Below are 16,993 nucleotides of genomic sequence, written 5' to 3'. Positions count from 1 at the left end.
CTCATCTCCTTACCTGTCCATCAGGGTGCTCCTCCTCCTTCCCTTTTTTCCATTCTCTCCTATCAGATTCCCCCTTCTCCAGCCCTTATCTCCTTCACCAGTCAACTTTCCAGCTCTTTACTTCACCCCTCCTCCACTCCCAGTTTCACCTATCAGCTACCACCTCGTACTTCTTCATCCCCTCCCCCCACCTTTTTACACTGACTTCTCTTTCTTTCCAGTCGGAAACATTGACTGTTCGCTCTTTTCCGTAGATGCTGCCTGGTCTGCTGAGTTCCTCCATGCGTTGCTTTGGGTTTCCAGCATCTGAGATTTTCTTGTTTTTGTGGTATTCCTGAACTGACCCATTAATCTTCAAGTTTATCCCTCATCCCACAGACTTCTTTTCTGCCATTCTGAGATTTAAGTGGTGTTGTCACGTGGAGTCGAAACCAGAGATAGTTTACAGGGAAGTTAACAATTGACCAGTACACACAACCTAACTCGTTTCTCTAGTTTAACACCATAGGTTCTGTCACAGTGTTTGACATTGTTTATATTTTCAGTGATTTAGGAAAAGGGGCAGAAGAAAGAGCTGGAACATTCTGGTTCCGTTGGCAGTGTAAGTCTAGGGGAAGACAATCTCTCGCCCTGCCAGACGTGTGAGGTTGAGGCGCAAGCCCACCCTGAAACCCCCATTTGTGTGGATGCTGTGTGACTCGTTACCTTGTTACAAATCAGCACCACGAAATAACACTGCATACAATTAAACAATTTAGCTTTATAATCCTTAATTTGACGAGAGGGCTAGTAAAGAAAAAGTAAACAAAAAGAAAAGGGCACATTTCAATGAAACAGTCTAATGTGCACAAGTTGGAGTTCACGGTTTCCCACTTGCTGATCCTCCTTCGATCTCCCCGAGCTCTGTCTGATCATAGCGCTGCTCTGGGTCGAGCCCTACAACCTCTTCTCTCCAGCATCTTCTCCCTTCATCTCCTGCCAAACAAAAGACCCCGCTCACTCTGGTGTCAGGCACACAGCGTGGAAACACCCTCCCTTCATCACTTTCCAAAGCACCTGTTATCTCTAACCATAACCCAAACACTGCTTCTACAGAAAGACCATTACATTGGCACTGAAACCTTTCCCAGGGTGTTATGCATACATTTTGAATTTATATTTTTCTTTCACTTCTGAAAAGCAGAACTAAAATAAATGCATCAAATTCACTGATTTGCAAAGCAAATCCCTGTATTCCTGGAGGTATTGGTGTTGCAATGCACACTCTCCACTTCCTTCCATTTTCGATATGAAATAAAGAGATTGGAAAGAGCAGCAAGACCTTTTTTTTTGGTGTTCGGGCATTTATATTTAGCAACTGACTTTGGCTATCAGGGCTTCACATTTGAATATGTATTGCAAACTTAATTGGGAGTTGCAGTGCTGAACAATGGGTTCCTAAAAGCTGTGAATCACAGACCAGACAATGCTGATTAAAATTCACCTGGATGTCTGTGGTGCAGATGCGAATCAGTAGGTGTGAAGCTTTATGTCGTTTCAAAGAAAATATTGTCCATACATTGTAAATACGGAGTTGTCCTTCAATATTTGGCACATAAAATGCCAAGCGCCACATTGGGCTAGCGAGACCTTTTGACTGAAAACGTCTCCATACGATGCATACTGCACCTTGTGTTGCTGATAAAGAATCTGCTTTGTATGTACCAGTAATTTTCTCTGGTGACTTCATTCACCCAACAGCAGAAGCCACATTCTTCAACCTTGATTTCTAATTCTCCTCAGGATCATGCTCACCTCTCACTTTCCTCTGACGCAGACTCTTTCAGCTGTCTCGCCCCTGGTGTGTTTTCACTCTCCCTTCGCTCTCTGAAGATCCATTCTCAGAGGAGGCCTCCCTTAAGTATCAGGTGAAAGAATTTAAGCCTGACAGTGCTAAATTATTCTTCCATCATGTTTTCCCCTATGCCCAGATTGGGAGCTCTTTCTTCCATCTTAAGAACTCCTGATCCATTGGTGCTCCCACCCCCTCACTTTCTATGGATCCTTTCTAGATCCAGTCATTGCTAACCACCAGTATGATTCCGGTTGCTCACTCTAACCTCTGAACTTGCAGCATTCTGCTCACAAAGGATGCCCCAGCATTGTGCTCAACTTGCTGATAAGAGGCTGAAAACACACAAAATTCCTCAAGCCTCCCTTTTGACTATGACTTTGACACTGAATATCGAGTTACAGTCTCCCACATACTCACAGGCCTCTATTCCTCTGGACCTTTCCCCCACAGCCTCTATTTTCAGTCCTCAGTTAAGCACAGCTCACCAATACCTCTTCAAAAATATCCAGGATACACCTTGGTGAACCCATAGATTCTGCCTGTTCTTGTGTCTGAGCACTTAGTTATTATTTCTCCCCTGTATCCAACTTGTTCACCTTCAACATGAACATCCAATGCCTCCTCACTAGGGTGGCCTGAAGGCCTTTGCTTCTTCCTTTTAATAAGAGCCCAGCTCAACATCACCCTCCTCCTCTTCATTGAACTCTTCCTTACATTAAACGACTCCTCCTTTACCTCCTATCAGTTCCTCCAAAGGATAGGCAAGGCTATGGGAATGCACATGTATCAAAAATACACCTATCTCTTTGTGGAATGCATGGACAAATGGCATATTCCAGTCCTACTCCTTTTGCAGAATTCAATCACCTTGGCAACCATTTTCTCTCCGCTGTTATTTTTCACTTAGTCCAATTTTGACTCTTTCCTTTCTCGGCTTCTCCATTTCCACCTCAAGGCAAAGGTTAGAGACCTTTGGGTTATAGGTGGAGGTGTGGGAGGATCGGATGTCCATGGTGAAGGTGAACAAGTTGTGTCCAAAGTTCTAAGAGACAAGAACATGGCTCCACCATGACAGTCCCGCTGTATTTCCTGGTTCTTTGGGAAGAGGTACAGATGGCTGTACCTGTCTGGGTCTATGAAACTGGTGGCTGTGGAAGAAGTCTTCTAGGGGTCTTTGATGGTGCAACAACCTGGTACATTAACTCTTTCTCTTTTCTCAGAGGCTGCTTGACCTGGGTATTTCCAATATTCTTCATAGGAGGAGGAGAAGATGGCGGCACGATGCAGCGCGCGCGGCCTCTCTGGTGATGAATATCTGTTATCTGTCAAGTAGGATGCCGTGCACAATTCTGATTTGATGGAGGCAGACATGAGAGCACGGAGGAACACCTGGTGAAACTTCTGAAATGCCTGTTTCGCTGCCGCCGCTGTTGTGTGATCTAGAATCTCTGGAGGGGAAGGCCCCGAATCCCTAATGCGAGGGCACAGTGGCCGGGGCTGGGGTCGAAGCGCTCGGCAGAGATGGTGCTCGGTGTTGGAGGGCTGGTCGGAGGCTCGAAGTTTTCGGACGGACTCAGAGTCAGACTGCAGTCGGGTGCTTCCAGGATGCTGCATCGGCAAGTTTGCGGCGCTGGAAGCTCATGGCGGGAAGAGTTTTCTTCCTTCAACCATCTGCGTGAGATGTTGGGGCTATCGGGACTTTGAGGCATTTTTTACTGTGCCCATGGTCTGCTCTTACCAAATTATGGTATTGCTGTGCACTGTTGTAACTATATGTTATAATTATGTGGTTTTTGTCAGTTTTAGTCTTGGTCTGTCTTGTGTTTCTGTGATATTATACTGGAGGAACATTGTATCATTTTTTAATGCATGCATTTCTAAATGACAATAAACGACGACTGAGTGTCCTCATAATCTAATCTGATCTAATTTTGTATTGGATTGGCAGTGTTGTTTACACTCTTTGTCTGGTTGTGCCTTTCACACAAACTGTGCAGCTGGTAAAACTTTTGCAAGTGAAACTACTGCTGATCAAGTCCTTTATCTCTAATGCCTTCTTAGACTCAAGTGTTATCCCGCGAAGTGCTTTTGCAAGGTTAAAGTTGTTTGCATGCAAGCTGTTGATCATGAAGCAGTGATAGAAAGGCCTTGAAATGTTTCCATGACAGGAAACCAGTGGTTGGTGGGACAGCACTGGCTGCAGCAGCCCACAGCGGAAAGCCTTCTGCCCAGAGTGCAGTAAGCCCGATTGAGGTCAGGGTTTTAATCACACTGAGAACAGATGTGATGGTGGGGTTAGAGTCTGCAGCAGAGCCTGGCGAGGAAGTGCTATCATGGCGGAAGGTGTAGGTGTTGAGCAAAGCAGAACTGCTGTTAAGAGACTTTCTTACCATATATTGGATCCCACAGGCAGGTCCCTTTCAACGCCAAAGCCAAAGCAGGCCTTGCAATCATCCTGAGGGCTGTTTCTGTACTGGTGTTCTACGTCACCTGTGGGCCACAAGGTACGACTGATATCCAGAGCTGGTGTCCCAATTTGGTTCAGCATCTCAGTGTATCACATCCACTGAGGGACCACAAATTCTGCATATTTTATAATTGGCGTTAAATGTACACGATTTTTTTCCTGGTAAAACATTATTGTTTACTGGACATAAACTTTGTCCTGTGCAATAGGATTTTTAGGCCAATAGATTTTGTAAACAGCTTGCCAATAATAGAAAGGGCTTGTGTTTCTAAAGTGGCTCCATGACCTCTAGACGTGCCGAAAGCATTTTGCAGCAGATGGGGTATTTTGAAGTGCTGTCACTATTGTGAGCTTAGTCAGAGTCACAGGGAACTATAGCACAGCAACAGGCCCTTCAGCCCATCTAGTCTGTGCCAAACTGTTATTCCACCAGGGCCATAACTCTACATATCCTCCCCATCTATGTACTTATCCAAATTTCATTTAAATTTTGAAATTAAACTTGCATCCATCACTTTGCTCTTCCACACTTTCACCACCCTCTGAGTGAAGAAGTTCCCCATCAGGTTTTCCTTAAATATTTCACCTTTCAACCTTAAATTATGACCTCCAGTTCTCGTCCAACCTAGCCTCAGTTGAAAAACCCTATTTGGATTTTTCCCACCCATACCTCTCATAATTTTGTATCCCTCGACCAAATCTCCCCTCATTCTCCTATGCTCCAGGAAATAGAAGTCCAAACCTATTCAGCATTTCTATATAATGCAGGTCTTTAAGCCCCAGCAACATCCTTGTACAATTTTTTTGTACTCTTTTAATCTTGTTGATATCTTTCCTGTAGGTGGGTGACCAGAACTTCACATAACTTCCAAATTAAGTCTCACCAACATATTATACAACTTCAACATAATATCCAGTGCACCCCACCAGGGGCAGTACGACTCAGCATCCAGGCTGGAGTCAGTGCTGCCCCCAGTGTTCACTCGGCAGAAGACAAGCTGTATTGTGATTGACTGCAGATTTCTGCGGCATTTGTGGACTCAGGGTCTGGTTTTTTTTTGTGTGGCTGTATTTTACTAATATCTTACACGTGCTTGCTATCTTGTATATGCTATTATGTGCTTTGTGCTGAGTGTGACTGTTGGTACTGCGTTTTGCGCAGAGTAACGCTGTCTGTTTGGCTCTATTCATGTATGGTTGAATGTCAATTAAACCTAAATTGAAGTGAATTGAATTTCAATTCCTGTACTCAGTACTTTGATTTATGAAGGTTAATATGTCAAAAGCTTTCTACCTGTCTGCCTGTGACACCAATTTCAAGGAAATATGGATCTCTATTTCCAGATCCTTCTGTTCTTTCACACTCCTCAGTACCCTACCGTTCACTGTGTACGTCTTATCTTGGTTTGTCCTCCAAAGCACAACAGCTCATACTTGTTCTGCAGTAAGTTCCATCTGCCATGTTCACAGTATTCCTCACTATCCACTATGCTCCCATTCTTGGTGTCATCCACAAATATGCTGATCCAGTTTACCATATTATCATCCAGATCACTGATGTAGATGACAAACATCGGACTTATCACTGACCCCTGTGGCACACCACTAGTCACAACCCTCCAGTCAGAGAGGCAACCATCTACTGTTATTCTCTGGCGTCTCCCGCAGAGTCAATGTCAAATCCAATTTACTAAATTATCCTGAATGCCAAGTGACTGAATCTTCTTGACCAGCCTCCCATGTGGGACATTGTTAAAGGCATTGCTAATGTCCATGCAGAAAACATTCACTGCCTTCATCAACTTTCTTGGTAACATCCTTGAAAAGATTTACGAGGTTGATGAGACATGACTTGCCATGCACAAAGCCATGTTGACTATATCCAATATGGCTCCGTCCATCCAAAAATTTATATATCGGTCCCTTAGAATACCTTCCAACAATTTACCTACTACTGGTGTCAGGTTCACTGGCATATAGTTTCTTGGCTTATTCTTGAAGTCTTTTTTTGAACATTAGCTATCCACCAGTCCTCTAGCACCTCACCTATGGCTAACAACATTTTAAATACCTTCTATATGTCACTTCTTGTCATTTTGGCAGATTGTCCAGCTTTATCTATTGCTAAATTCATTGCTTGGTTTCTGATGTTCTTGCTTCTGGTTGGAAGTTTGCACATGTAAATCCAACTCCAGACTTGATCACAAAAAAAAATCAATGGGGAGATTCCACTCCCGGACTCAAATCAAAATTGTGCAATAGATCTTTCACATTTACCCTGAAGACCAAGAAAGGTCTGGTCATTATATCATCTGAGAAACATCATGCCAACAGTTAAGCAGCACTTTACTCATGGTGTTGATTACCAATGCCATTGGAACAAGCCAACACCACATAAACAAACACCTACCATGTAGGTGGAGTCATAGTATTGTTACTCTGGTTCGATTTATTGCTAGAAGTTATAATACTTGTCTTGTTACCTTACAATGAAGTTAAGTGTTATTAAATAAAAATATTCAAAGAAGATAGAAACAATTACCATGCCCAATTGATCTTGTTCCTGAAATGGCTGTGACATTGCACAGATGACTGAATTCTTAGTGGTTCTGGGATAATCCTGGAAGATTAGTAGTTGGGGTAGGATAAATACCTTCTCACTTGATTGACTTAAGCTGTGCCTTGCCAGTTGATGCTGTACTGAGGGAACTTTCCATTCACTTACCCAGAGATGTGACAATCACCTAGCCTTCTGGGTTTTGAATGTTAGCCAAGGCACTGGCACAAGACACCTCATTTTTCCTAAAAATAGTTCTATTGGATCTTTTATTGTCCATGTAAGGGTAAATGGGGCTTCAGTCTAATATTCCATCTTAACACTTGCCCACCCTTCCCTGCAGTGCCATGGAATATCAGATTGCCTTTAGCATTTCTACCTTTGGACAAGGGTTTTACTGACTGAGCTAGAACTGGTACCCTGGTTACCAGTAGCACTGGTTGAGAAAATGCAATGGGACCAGCTTGATAAGCACCAGCTTAATTCATTGAAAGGAATTTGAGCTTCTGGGTTAAAAATTTCGAGCCTGGACCCTTGTTAGAATGGTACAGCTGGACACACTGACACTAAGTGCTTACTGTCAGTGCAATGTAGTAATTGTGCCCCCGATACATTCTGACCTATTATCCCTGGCTCCCACATGCACACATTGGATAAACATAGAACACAGCTCACACACAACATTCTTTCATTGAGTTGCCAAGGAAACGGAGACCGCAGATACGTGCCAGGCCTGTGCTATTTGATTGATGATTTCACACTGGGCGCTTTATCCTACAATGATGGGCTGAAATAACTGATTAATTTACAATGATTTTTGTCGCTGTCCCATCATGGAGAGAGACTAACACTTAAGATTGGCTGGAAACCCAGAATCTGCCAGTGTCTGTGATTATGTGCAGAGGGGGTAGGACAGGGTTTTTCAGTAAAAAGGCGCTGTCCCTCTGTCATCCTTGCTTTGTTACCCTGTGTGACTGACAGGAATGGAATGTATAGATTTACTCACCTCTGATTCAACAGACTTTTTCTCCACTCTGTACAGCGAATCTATCAAAGGAAAGCAATGGCTGTAAACGTGGGAGCTCAGCCTCATTGTTTGTCACTAATGAGCTGACCTTATGAACTCTTGCTCCTCATGCAAATTGAACATTACGGTCTGTGGGAGCTGGGCATGCAGGGCTGGCAGTTGCTGGCGTGCAGAGGGAGTTTTAACCCATAACATGGTCCATTGCAGAGTTCACACACTAATGCATGTTGAGACGTGAGGAGCTCAAACAACTTGCCTAGTTCATTCGAGGCCACAGACTGTCTTTGGGAGTTTCAATGCAGATTTGCCAGCCAGAGAATAGTGAATCACAAAACACAATACTGAAGGGATAACAGCCTGAAAACTATTGTCATAGCACTATTACGTGTGCTGAACCAGGCAACAGGAGTTTGCCCAGTGTGCAGGGAACCTGTAAGCACTCTGTGCCAACAAGAGGGAAATATTAGTGTCCAATCTGGGCATTCACTATGACAGCTAGAGAAGGCCTGGAGAGTAGGGTGGCTAGACAGCAGAATTAGGAATGGATCTGTCCTCTGAGATGACCAGTATGAAAGACTCAGGAGGAGTTGAATGGGCCATCTAAATGCTACACAAATACTGCCCTCCGTTGAGCAGTCCTGACCAGGAATATTCAAGCTGATCAGCGTATTATATTTTTTAAAATTATGGTAAATTCAAAGTATATTTATTATCAACGTACATATACATGTCACCATATATAACCCTGAATAGATTTTCAGGCAGGCATTCAAAGTATGCCAATGAAAAAAACACATACAGGATGGGCAAACAACCAAAAAGCAAAAGGCAACAAACTGCAAATACAAATAGAAAAAAATCAATACTAATAAATAAATAGCAATAATTATCAAGAATATGAGATGAGGAGTCCTTGAAAGTGAGCCCATAGGTTGTGTTCAGTTCATATTTGGGGCGAAGGAAGTTATCCCTACTGATTCAAGAGCCTGATGGCCAAGGGATAGTAACTGTTCCTGAACCTGATAGTGTGGTTCCTGAGGCTCCTCTATCTTCTTCCTAATAGCAGCAGTGACAAGAGAGCATGAGCTGGATGGCGGGGGTCTTTAATGATGGATGCTGCTTTGCAACAATGTTCCATGCAAAAGCCCTCAGTAGTGGGGAGGGCTTTAACCATGATGTATTCACTACCTTTTGTAAGCTTTCCCAATCAAGGGCAATGGTGCTTCCATACCAGACAAGCAGTCAACATACTCTCCATCGCGCATCTATAGAAGTTTGTCAAAGTTTATGATGACATGCCGAAGCTACGCAAATATATGAAAGTAGAGGTGTTGCTGTATTTTCTTTGTATTGGCATCTATGTGCTTGACCCAGGTCAGATCATCTGAGCTGATAACACTGAGGAATTTGATGTTGCTGGCCCTCCCCACTTGATACCCAATTAGTACCTTCCTGAAGTCAATAATCAGCTTGATCCCCCAATAAACTTCCTGAAGTCAATAATCAGCTCCATGGTCTTGCTGACACTTAGTGAGAGGATGATGATGTGAACCCACTCAGCTCGATTTCCAATCTCCCTCCTATATGACGATTCGTGACTGTACGATGATTTGGCAATGGCCGTGATGTCAGCCACACACTTACATATGGCTTTGGAGCTGTGTTTAGCCACGCAGTCACAGGTGTGAAGTGAGTAGATGGTGAAGTGTGCTGATGGTGATTGTGGAGATATTGTTCCCGATCCAAACTGACTGCGGTCTGCAAGTGAGGAAATTGAGGACCCAGTTGGACAAGGAGGTGTTGAGGCTTAGGTCCTGGAGTTTATTGATCAGTTTTGAAGGGATGACAGTATTGAATGCTGAGCTATAATCAATGAAGAGCATCCTGAAGTATGTATCCTCACTGTTCAGATGTTCCAGGGTGAGTGAGGAGCCAATGAAATGGTATCTGTTGTTGACTTGCGATGGAGCCTTTCCAAGTTCCTTCTCAAGCAGGAGTTGATATGTTTCATCACCAACCTTTCAAAACACTTCATCACTGTGGATGTAGGTGCTACTGGACGATAGTGTCACAACCACGGATTCGGCAGCGCGGTAGATACGGCAATTACGCTCATGAATGTGCATGTCTCAGCTAATTATTATTTCATTGTGACAATATTTAACTCCATTCATTCAGTCGTATTTGTCGAGACTTAGACACAGCACAGCAACACTTTGCCTGCATTCCTGAGAAATTGGACTGTCAAGTCAACTGACTCTGAAGACTTGTGGTATTCATTTTATTTTTAGTTGTTCTTCTCAGTCGCAGTGTAGGCTACGTTTTCCATTTGAGAGTTTTAGTTAACGGCCCTGTTTGGCCTAGCATTTATTGTTTTCTTTTCCCATTACCATTGTTCACATTAAAGTCTGTGAACTATCAAACTGCTTCAGTGTCTCTCACACCGCACTTGGGCCATATCTGCACCGGATGACAGAGGTTTCTTGATCTCAGTCTGTTGGGGTTCCCAGGTCTCTCAGTCTCTCTGCATCTCCGAGCCTCCCTGCCTCTCGAGTCATTCCTGGATCTCACGTTTTCAGGTCTTCCTGGGCCATCAGGTGCCAGCTATAGGGAAGGGGGGTCCTGTGGTGACTTCTTCAGGCCTGTGCAAGGTATCAGAGGGCTTTGGACTCTGAAGTTTTTAGAGTACCTGAATTAGTTAATTGTTGCTTAACAACAGTTATTAATGGTTTAAGAGCTCCTTGTATTTTTCTTGAGCGATTCGCTTCCTGGTGTTTTCTGTTTAATTTTATTTTGATAGGCTCAGAGATTCTGTGTTAGTTCTATTCTTGAAGCAGATGCACAATTAGCTCCAGTCGGAGGGTCCTCATTTTGAGAATGTTTTGTCTCACGGTGTCACTTGCTCGAGCTACCTCTGCAAAAGCTCTTGTTGCTGTCTCTACATGGAAGTCTTTTGCTCCGATATTGGCAGTACACACCATGGCACGTATCTACCAGCATCACCGTAGGACATTTTGGACAAGTCCCTCATCCAGGACTTCCAGCAGACACAGGTCTGTGGTGCCTCAGGGGTTCGCGTAGAGAGGGGGGCCCTGTCACAATCACGGATTCGGCAGTGCAGTAGATATGGCAATTGCACTTGTGAATATGCACGTGTCAGCTAATTATTATTTCATTGTGATATGTTTAACTCCATTCATTCCGTCTATTGAGACTTGGATACGGACACAGCAATGCTTCGCTGCCTGCTTGCATTCTGCCTTGCTTGAGAAATTAGACTAAGTCAACTGACACTGAAGAATTCGTTTTATCCTTAGTTGTTCTTTTCAGTCGCAGTGTAGGCTTTGTTTTCTATTTGAGATTTATAGTTAATGGCCCTGTTTGGCTTAGCATTCATTGTTTTCTTTTTCCTTTAACATTGTGCGAATTAAAGTCTGTGAACTATTGACCTCTGACTCCACACTTGAGCCAGGTCCACACCGGATGATAGGTAGTTATTGAGGTAGCTCACCGTACTCTCCTTAGGCACTGGTATAATTGAAGCCTGCAGGTGTGTCAAACTGCTAAAGATACAACTCCAGCCAAGTGACCAACATGGTTGTTTAGTACTCTACCACATATCCTGTTGGGGCCAGATGCCTTCTGTGTCTTCACCCTCCTGAAGGATGGATGCTTCACCTCAGCCTCAGACACTGAAATCACAAGATCATTGAGGGTTGTGGGAGCTTGTGAAGGTGTCTCCATGTTTTGATGGTCAAAGTGAGCATAAAAGGTATTGAGCTCTTTTGAGAGCAAAACTTGTTGTCACTTACGTTGCTTGGTTTCACTTTGTAGGAGGTGATAGCATTCGAGCTCTGCCACAGCTGTCCAGCAATCTTCAGGGAGTCAATGTGAACTAGCCTTCCAGAGGTCGTATCTGGACCTCTTGTAATTTACTTGTTTGCCAGTCCTGAACATCACTGATCTGGCTCTTGGCAGTCTGTGGATCTCATGGCTCATCCAAGGCTTCTGGCTTCTGGTTGGGGAAGACTCTGAATGATTTTGTGGGGACACACGATAATCTGTGAAAACCATGGCGCATTCATTCAAATTCTCTGATGAGTCCTTGAACACAACACGGCCCAGTCCACCAACCCGATGCAATGCCATAGCCGCCATCCCCCCGCCTTCCGCGACCACCTCGTTGTCCTCAACTCTGAAGTATTGCTCTTTAGCCTTTGCCTGTATGCAGGTGGGAGGAGGACAGCCAGATGCTCAGATTTCCTGATGAGGTCTAGGGATTGAATGGTAGGCATTTCTAATCAGAGTATAGTCATAGTCATAGTCATACTTTATTGATCCCGGGGGAAATTGGTTTTCGTTACAGTTGCACCATAAATAATAAATAATAATAAAACCTTAAATAGTTAAATAGTAATATGTAGATTATGCCAGGAAATAAGTCCAGGACCAGCCTATTGGCTCAGGGTGTCTGACCCTCCAAGGGAGGAGTTGTAAAGTTTGATGGCCACAAGAAGGAATGACTTCCTATGATGCTCTGTGTTGCATCTCGGTGGAATGAGTCTTTGGCTGAATGTATTCCTGTGCCCAACCAGTACATTACGTAGTGAATGGGAGACATTGTCCAAGATGGCATGCAACTTGGACAGCATCCTCTTTTCAGACACCACCGTCAGAGAGTCCAGTTCCATCCCCACAACATCACTGGCCTTACGAATGAGTTTGTTGATTCTGTTGGTGTCTGCTACCCTCAGCCTGCTGCCCCAGCACACAACAGCAAACATGATAGCACTGGCCACCACAGACTCGTAGAACATCCTCAGTATCGTCCGGCAGATGTTAAAGGACCTCAGTCTCCTTAGGAAATAGAGACGGCTCTGACCCTTCTTGTAGACAACCTCAGTGTTCTTTGACCAGTCCAGTTTATTGTCAACTCGTATCCCCAGGTATTTGTAATCCTCCACCATGTCCACACTGACCCCCTGGATGGAAACAGGGGTCACCGGTACCTTAGCTCTCCTCAGGTCTACCACCAGCTCCTTAGTCTTTTTCACATTAAGCTGCAGATAATTCTGCTCACACCATGTGACAAAGTTTCCTACCGTAGACCTGTACTCAACCTCATCTCCCTTGCTGATGCATCCAACTATGGCAGAGTCATCTGAAAACTTCTGAAGCTGACAAGACTCTGTGCAGTAGTTGAAGTCCGAGGTGTAAATGGTGAAGGGAAAGGGAGACAAGACAGTCCCCTGTGGAGCCCCTGTGCTGCTGATCACTCTGTCGGACGCACAGTGTTGCAAGCACATGTAGTGTGGTCTGCCAGTCAGGTAATCAAGAATCCATGATACCAGGGAAGCATCCACCTGCATCGCTGTCAGCTTCTCCCCCAGCAGAGCAGGGCGGATGGTGTTGTACGCACTGGAGAAGTCAAAAAACATGACCCTCACAGTGCTCGCTGGCTTGTCCAGGTGGGCGTAGACACGGTTCAGCAGGTAGACAATGGCATCCTCAACTCCTAGTCGAGGCTGGTAGGCGAACTGGAGGGGATCTAAGTGTGGCCTGACCATAGGCCGCAGCAGGTCCAGAACAAATCTCTCCAGGGTCTTCATGATGAGGGAGGTCAATGCCACCGGTCTGTAGTCATTGAGGCTGCTGGGGCGCGGCGTCTTTGGCACAGGGATGAGGCAGGACGTCTTCCACAGCACAGGAACCCTCCGGAGCCTCAGGCTCAGGTTGAATACATGGCGAAGTACTCCACATAGCTGAGGGGCACAGGCTTTGAAGACCCTGGTACTGACACCATCCAGTCCTGCAGTCTTGCTTGGGTTGAGACGTTTCAGCTGTCTTCTCACCTGTTCGGCTGTGAAGCCCACCGTGGTGGTTTCGTGTGGGAAAGGGGTATAGTCATGAGAGCAGGGTGGGGGCCTGTGAGGAGGGATAGGAGGGGAGAGTGGAATATGTGTTGGTTGGGGGCCGACAACAGATGAATCATGTGGGGGATGGGCAGGGGCCACAATGTCAAATCTATCAAAAAACAGGTTAAGTTCATTGGCCCTGTCCACACTGCCTTCCGCTCCTCTGTTGCTAGAAATGGTTGCAAAATGCAACAGGCCTTTTGACTCAACTTGCCAATGCTGACCTAGGTGCCCAACTAAGCCAACCTCATTTGCACGCGTCTGGCCCATATCCCTCCAAACCTTCTCTGCTTGTACCTTTCTAGGTGTATTGTAAACAATGTAATTGTACCCAGTGCTACCTCACTGTGACTTCCTCTGCCAACCCATTCTATACACCCACCAACTTCTGGGGAAACACTTGCCCCTCAGGTTCCCCATTAAATCTTAACCCTTCCGCTTAAACCTATGCACTCTAGCTTTGGCTCCCCTACCCTAGGAAAAGACTTAACATTTACCTTATCCAGAGTACAAGCCCTGGAGTACAGGGTCCTATCATCGGTGAGTCCTGGTGTTGACACTAAAGATCGAAGTCCAGAAGTAGAGGCCTGATGACTGAAGCCCCGAGTTTGGCCAGTCTGCTGGGGAAGTGAAGTGTGTGTGTGTGTGCGTGTGCGTGTGCATGTGTGTGTCTGTGTCTGTGTGTGTGTGTGTGGGGAAAGGGGCTTGTTTCGCTGTGTTCTGCTACACATTGTGGGCATATTATTTTGGCACTCAAAGTGTGGTTACACTTGCAGGCTGCCCCAGCACATGCATAGGTTGTGTTGGTTGTCAATACAAATATCACATTTCACTGTGATAAATGAATCTGAATCTAATTTTATAAACCTCTATAACTGGGTGATAATGCCCCCAGATACAAATGGCTAATTGGACTTTGAACTGCCTCAGCGAAGCAGCTGGTTTGGCTGAGTCTAAAAACCTGAACATGGGTTTTCTAGACACAAATTCTGAAAATCAATCTCTGTCCCTTTGAAATTTAATCCACCTCCCACCTCCAACCTGTCCCTGCGTTTTGAATGTGCCTGGCCTTCATTTTGATGGCAAATTAGCTCCTTTTTTTATGCATACCTCGACACTGTTTCATCCCCCCTTGTTCAATCCCTTCCTACCTATGTTTGTGACACTTCTCACGCTCTTAAACCTTTCGATGATTTTAAGTTCCCTGGCCCCCACCGCTTTATTTTCACCATGGATGTCCAGTCCTTATATACTTCCATCCCCCATCAGGAAGGTCTCAAAGCTCTACACTTCTTTTTGGATTCCAGACCTAATCAGTTCCCCTCTACCACCACTCTGCTCCATCTAGTGGAATTAGTCCTTACTCTTAATAATTTCTCCTTTGGCTCCTCCCACTTCCTCCAAACTAAAGGTGTAGCTATGGGCACCCGTATGGGTCCTAGCTATGCCTGCCTTTTTGTTGGCTTTGTGGAACAATCTATGTTCCCTGCCTATTCTGGTATCTGTCCCCCAATTTTCCTTCACTACATTGACGACTGCATTGGCGCTGCTTCCTGCATGCATGCTGAGCTCGTTGACTTTATTAACTTTGCCTCCAACTTTCACCCTGCCCTCAAGTTTACCTGGTCCATTTCCGACACCTCCCTCCCCTTTCTAGATCTTTCTGTCTCTATCTCTGGAGACAGCTTATCCACTGATGTCTACTATAAGCCTACTGACTCTCACAGCTATCTGGACTATTCCTCTTCTCACCCTGTCTCTTGGAAAAATGCCATCCCCTTCTTGCAATTCCTCCGTCTCTGCCGCATCTGCTCTCAGGATGAGGCTTTTCATTCTAGGACGAGGGAGATGTCTTCCTTTTTTAAAGAAAGAGGCTTTCCTTCCTCCACCATCAACTCTGCTCTCAAACGCATCTCCCCCATTTCACGCACATCTGCTCTCACTCCATCCTCCCGCCACCCCACTAGGAATAGGGTTCCCCTGGTCCTCACCTACCACCCCACCAGCCTCCGGGTCCAACATATTATTCTCCGTAACTTCCGCCACCTCCAACGGGATCCCACCACTAAGCACATCTTTCCCTCCCCCCCCCCCGGCTTTCCGCAGGGATCGCTCCCTACGCGACTCCCTTTGTCTATTCGTCCCCCCCCCCCCATCCCTCCCCACTGATCTCCCTCCTGGCACTTATCCTTGTAAGCAGAACAAGTGCTACACATGCCCTTACACTTCCTCCCTCATCACCATTCAGGGCCCCAGACAGTCCTTCCTGCTGAGGTGACGATTCATCTGTGAGTCGGCTGGGGTGATATACTGCGTCCATTACTCCTGATGTGGCCTTCTATATATTGGCGAGACCCGACGCAGACTGGGAGATCGCTTTGCTGAACACCTACGCTCTGTCCGCCAGAGAAAGCAGGATCTCCCAGTGGCCACACATTTTAATTCCACATCCCATTCCCATTCTGATATGTCTATCCACAGTCTCCTCTACTGTAAAGATGAAACCACACTCAGGTTGGAGGAACAACACCTTATATTCCGTCTGGGTAGCCTCCAACCTGATGGCATGAACATTGACTTCTCTAACTTCCGCTAATGCCCCACCTCCCCCTCGTACCCCATCCGTTATTTATTTTATAAACACATACTTTCTCTCACTCTCCTTTTTCTCCCTCTGACTATACCCCTTGCCCATCCTCTGGGTTCACCCCCCCTTATCTTTCTCCCTGGACCTCCTGTCCCATGATCCACTCATATCCCCTTTTGCCAATCACCTGTCCAGCTCTTGGCTCCATCCCTCCCCCTCCTGTCTTCTCCTATCATTTTGGATCTCCCCCTCCCCCTCCCACTTCCAAATCTCTTACTAACTCTTCCTTCAGTTAGTCCTGACGAAGGATCTCGGCCTGAAACGTCGACTGTACCTCTTCCTAGAGATGCTGCCTGGCCTGCTGCGTTCACCAGCAACTTTGATGTGTGTTGCTTGAATTTCCAGCATCTGCAGAATTCCTGTTGTTTGCCTGGTGATAGGTGAATTGTAATGGGTTCAGGTCCTTGCTGAGGCAGGAGTTCAGTCTAGTCATGACCAACCTCTCAAAGCATTTCATCACTGTCGATGTGAGTGCCACCGGGCGACAGTCACTAAGGCAGCTCACATTATTCTTCTTAGGCACGGTATAACTGTTGCCTTTTTGAA

At 45.5% G+C, this 16,993-nt stretch overlaps 1 long non-coding RNA gene across 1 annotated transcript; it reads right to left on the bottom strand.

Moving 5' to 3' along the window:
• Positions 1–217: 217 nt before the first annotated feature.
• On the bottom strand, positions 218–7,951 carry LOC140203004 (uncharacterized). The gene is made up of 3 exons (XR_011887259.1): positions 7,865–7,951; positions 4,225–4,324; positions 218–975 (listed from the first exon to the last, which is right to left on the bottom strand). It is a non-coding gene; the product is annotated as an uncharacterized lncRNA (long non-coding RNA).
• Between the last annotated feature and the right edge of the window lie 9,042 nt (positions 7,952–16,993).

This window comes from Mobula birostris, chromosome 9 (assembly GCF_030028105.1).
Source record: "Mobula birostris isolate sMobBir1 chromosome 9, sMobBir1.hap1, whole genome shotgun sequence".
In the NCBI taxonomy this organism is placed as follows: domain Eukaryota; kingdom Metazoa; phylum Chordata; class Chondrichthyes; order Myliobatiformes; family Myliobatidae; genus Mobula; species Mobula birostris.
This window is presented reverse-complemented; position numbering and strand designations above follow the sequence as displayed.